Source organism: Coffea eugenioides, chromosome 2 (assembly GCF_003713205.1).
Source record: "Coffea eugenioides isolate CCC68of chromosome 2, Ceug_1.0, whole genome shotgun sequence".
In the NCBI taxonomy this organism is placed as follows: domain Eukaryota; kingdom Viridiplantae; phylum Streptophyta; class Magnoliopsida; order Gentianales; family Rubiaceae; genus Coffea; species Coffea eugenioides.
This window is the reverse complement of record NC_040036.1, coordinates 54509884-54515145: the sequence shown is the minus strand read 5'-3', so window position 1 is coordinate 54515145 and position 5262 is coordinate 54509884. Positions and strand designations below refer to the sequence as shown.

Here is a 5262-nt window from a genome sequence, read left to right as displayed (position 1 = left end):
CTAAAACAATATATTTGTTTTTATTTTATACATTCCTTATTATATGTTTTGTATTTTAATAACTTCTTATTTATCTGTTAAATATTAGATACAACCGATAAAGTCCTTAGAATATTTACTAATGTGATGATAGTCACAAGAGTTGGTGACTATGAGATATCAATCGCATTTATAGTAATATTATTAAAATTCCCTAGTTTTTGTACTAATGAAATAGGACATCTTTAGTACGGTAAAACTAGTACACAGTTAGCCTCTAATTAATGTAATTAGTGGTTGTTCTCATCAACTATGGTATGAAGATACTTAGGCTAATGTGTAGATGATTTGAAAAGTACAAATGCATTGGAGTGATCCGTTTAGAGATCCCGTTAGGATATCTATCTAGTGCCAATGGTGTATCTCTAGTGAAAAATTGTGTAAGTGATCCTACGACTTGAGATCACCATAGAATCTTGAGTGGGAATCACTACATTTTGACTCTAATTACATGTTACTCTTTGAGAGTACCTTAAAGTGTAGAAGTTGGATGTAGTGTGAAGCACGTAAAGAAAATGGGTGATCAAGATAGGATTTACCACTCTGATAGAAGGAGTTGATATCCGGATGGCCACTAGTGAGAAATTAACCCTAAAGTCGACTATTAGGTAAATTGAAGAATGTCTTCAATTTAACCTAATTAAGGGTAAATTTCGGAAACTAGAAAATTTAATTAGTCATCAGGGAATTGGCACTTATTCCTTATTCCTGACTAATTGGATATCTTTGGTGAAAGGATAATAATTACACGGTAATTTTTCACGGAAAGGTTAGGTCAAATTCCCTTGACTAATTCCGAATAATTGGGCAATCGCGATGTGTTGCTAGACACCGCTCGTGATTTATAATTATGGATTAATTATTTATTATAAGTTATGATAAAATAAAGTCATTTATTTTATCTAATTATTAAACCATAATTATTACCAATGCATTCGGGACCTATTGGGTCACACGCAATAGAGATTTAATCCTGGATTGAAACTATGTAAATTATCGGGGTTTAATTTTAAAAGAAAATTAATCCCAGGCCTATTTGAGCAGATAAGAGTAAACGGTTATCTCTTATCTATCAGATAATGATAGATAGAGTCTTGTGTGATGAGAGTCTTGTGTCTCAGCGAACCGCCTGCCCAGCTCTCGCCAGGACTCACTACAGTCCTCAATTAAAATACATCACTCACATCCAATAACATAGGGTACAACCTCAAGAATAAACGAAATAACATTTTTCAAACTTAGAACGAGATAAGACACATTACAAATCTCAAGTAAGGGTATCATTCTCCGAATAAGACAAAAGTCCTCAGTTCTCAAATAATTACATCAAATACTTATCAAGTGAATCGAATTCAAATTATATATGAGATATTCCTTCAGGCACAAATAACTCAATACAAGCGCTTTCTTTGGCCTCGAGCCCTGTGGGGAAAAATTATTTTTGGGGGTCACTAATTAAGCCTCGAACTTCCACTTCCAAACCTGTTAAGGAAAACAAATTGGGGTGAGCTAACGCTCAGTGAGGCCAAGGGAAAAACATGCAAGCATGCTAGCAAAGACACAATATAAAGCAATAACTCGAGTAACAAGTAACTGCGAAACGTTAAGCAACTAGGGAATTTAATCACAATAAAAGGATATGGGAGCTCTCAGGAGCTAATCCACGCGCGATCCAAGCTCAGGTAGTTGACCCTCCGTCAACTTTCACAGTTATCCATGTAGAACTCCACTTACTACCTCCAGCCACCATGACACCCTCTTGGATCCGTAACCAAACAAGCATGTAGGTGGTATCACTTAACAAGTATACCTAGCAAGACCCCTTATTTGGATCAAGCTATAACACTTCCCAAGGTTCACCAAGTTTCTCGACCAAGCCCTTGCCGGCTCGAGTTACAAGGCTAGCCAATGGGTTGGGGCGTCCCCCCCATTCACTTTTAGGTCGATGAGACGAAGCTCTAATCGACAAGATTTGGTCATAGCATTGAGACGGGATGAGCGGTACCTCCTACCCTAAAAGGGCATGATACATTCTGCCGCTCAATGCTCACGAAAAACACTTTCATTTGCATTCACATGTAACACGTATCACTTATCAAGCAAGCAATTTCATGAAAGAGAGGACAAGGGCGATAAAGTACGCCCTAGCCTCATTAACTAGCAAGTACAAGAATCATTTCATTTAAACACTTCACATGCACTTGATACTCACCAAGTATCAAAAGTCAAAGTTTGAGAAATTAGCTCTAAGACGCTTCGCCGGGAGTTCCCTCGAAGTCCTCTTGAGATCCTGAAAGTATGCAATAATGCATTGTATCTCAAATTCCAGGCCATACAGTATTCGTGTAAAGAAAAGAAATAGTCAATTTTGACTCCACAATTCAAGTTTCCAAAGTATTTCAGTTCATAAGGAACCGACTTTCAAATGAGGTCTCAAGTGATAGGTGAACTCTCATGAAAATAGGTTTGAAATGCTCTAAGAGTTGTAAAAATGTAACCTAGGCCCTTAAAAGAACATTTAGGTCCAAATTGGAAATTTTCACTTTTCGAGTCATTCGTGGAAAAATCAGTCCGGAAGTTCGGAAAGTCTAAAATAGAAAATTTTACACCGTCAAAAACTTCATTCGAAGCATAACAACTTTGTAGAAGGTCACTTTCCAAGAATCAAATCAGAAACAAGTCAATTTCTCCAAGAAAGTTTACTATTCATTGAAGATAGGTCAAAACAGTCCAAGTTTTTCCAATAATTTTGGAATTTCGGTAAAAATCATAGAATCAAAACCAGCCTTTGAAATTTGATATGCATGTAAATTTCCAATCCAGGTTTCAAATGAAAAAAACGGAACTCGATTCCAATGTTCCTAGCTCAAGAAATAAAAAGTTGAAGTTCGCTAAAATTCCTGGACTGTTGGCCTATTTTCCAGATTTAATGCACTTCGCTAATTAGGCCGTATCTCACTCGATTCTCAGTGAAATGAAAACGGTTAGTGGTGTTAGAAACTAGGTTCACAAGGATATATTTATACAGAAGAAATCATTTCCAAAATCCAGACATAAGTGGTTCAAAATCAAGCAACAAAATGGATTTTCTGGACAGTCTCGGATGAACAGTAATAAACAGGCAGCCAACTTTCAAAACTCGCCACGAATCGTTCGGGACGAACTAGAAAATGAGCTTGGTACCATTTTAAAGCTCTAAGAGTCTACTTTCAAATGCCGCAAACGGCACTCAATTTCAATCAACGAGAAAAACGTTATAGCTACACAAATGTTTCTGGTCAGAAAATTCTGGAGCTTGTTCCAGTTTTGCTTCTTTACTTGTAACTCAAAATTTAACCAACCATTTGGGTTGATTTTTGGTAGACAACCACAATACACATAGCACAACATATCTACACCAATTTGGAAGCTCAATTAGCACCAGAAAATTTTCGAAATTACAGGGCAGCAGCAAACAAGAAAGTCGGCAGCAAGTCAGAAATTTCAGACAGTACCTTCTCCAAATTTCTAACTTTCTTCCAACTTCATGCCATCAATCATTCTATATACATGTAACATAGCACAATATCAGCAACCACAACATGCTAATTCATCACATCAGTCACCAATAAACATCCTCAAACCCTCGAGCATGTCATGGAATTGCAAGAACATAATTACTCAACCAATCAACCCAAACTCTACCATAGGTTGCAAACCCATGCTACCTTTGCTCCATTTGAGCTATAATTTTGCAAGATTGAAGTGTGGGTGAGTGAGTTACCTCAAGAACTTAGTTGGACAGCTTTAGGGCAGAAATCTTGACCGAAATTCCTCCAAGAAAACCGATGAACAGCCCCCTCTTCCAAGCTAGGATCAAAGCCCTCTAATGGATGATGAAATTTGGAAGTGGATTGAAGCAAGTTTGTGAGGATTTTGGCTAGATTTTTTTCTTCCCATCTTCGGCCAACTAGAGAGTGACGAGAGGAGAGAGAGTGAAATCAGGTATTGTAATGAAAGTGGAGAGAATTGGTGACTTAATGGTTAAGTCTAAGTGTCAACTCATGCTAGGTCCGTTTAGGGTCTTTGCGTGTCCAATTTTCGCGCTCGTTTGCAACTTTTGTGCACTAAACCTCTGAGGTAATTTCCCTAGTACATTAATAGTACATTACTAGTAGTCTAATATCATGTTCTTAAAATCTCCAATTAATCAAATTAATGTGCCTGTCGGGGCCTTTTCGGCACGCGCGCGTATAAAGGTCAAACTTAAGGGTTTTCTCGTTTGAACTTGGAAATTCAACTTATTCGATTCTAAAACTCTAAAATATGATAATCCAAGTATATATATATAACAATAAAAATCACGATAAGCAATTCATCTTGAATAAATTTGGGCATTAAAATAATATGCGCGTAAAGAACCAATCGGAAAAATTTATTTTCGAGAAATTCATGTACTTTAGTATATTTTATTTTATTTTATTTTTTTTTTGGGTAACTCGAGTACGAAATATTTTTAAAATGACCAATTTAACAATATTTTGAAATAATAAAATTATGGGTCCTCACATCCTCTCCCCCTTAAGAGAATTTCGTCCTCGAAATTCATACCTTAACTCAAAAACTCCAGATGTCACTTTTGCATCCCACTCTTACGAATTGTAAAACTTATTCCGCATTAAATATCACGTAAGTCTTGTATTCTTAATCTGTTCACGACGAGCGAGATAACAATTCCTTCATGCGGTTCACAGATTCAATTGCCTTAAGAAATTTGTCAATTCAAGAACAAATGATGTAATAGCCCTTTAAATTGGTATACGCAATGAACTTTAAATATCTCGCAGATCAAATTCGATAAGATCTTATTAGCACACAAGTTTTGTCCTACTGGACCTTAACCCTAGTAATCTTTCAAAATAGATAGTAAGAGCCCTCAAGAATCAATAACTTCAAAAATCATATCTGGTTTCGTATACTTGTATGCAAATATCGAAGTACGAAATGAAACCTTACATTCAATAATATCTTATTGTAGTCCCCAAGTCATTTATGAGTATTACTGCCAATTTTTAACCCAAATACGACTTAAAGACCCAAATCCATTAATGCTACTAGTGTATTCATTACTCCCAATGGCATAATTGAATTTCAAAGTGCTTACTTTTCTGATGAACTAGCCTTAATCACATCTTCCTCTAGAATCCTCAATTAGTTGTAGTCCTGTATTAAATCTAACTTGGA

The 5262-nt window shown here is 36.2% G+C and overlaps 1 long non-coding RNA gene across 1 annotated transcript; it reads right to left on the bottom strand.

The window, feature by feature from the left end:
- Positions 1-1502: 1502 nt before the first annotated feature.
- On the bottom strand, positions 1503-4109 carry LOC113763692. Its single transcript, XR_003467382.1, has 3 exons — positions 3803-4109; positions 2252-2329; positions 1503-1521 (listed from the first exon to the last, which is right to left on the bottom strand). It is a non-coding gene; the product is annotated as an uncharacterized LOC113763692 (long non-coding RNA).
- Between the last annotated feature and the right edge of the window lie 1153 nt (positions 4110-5262).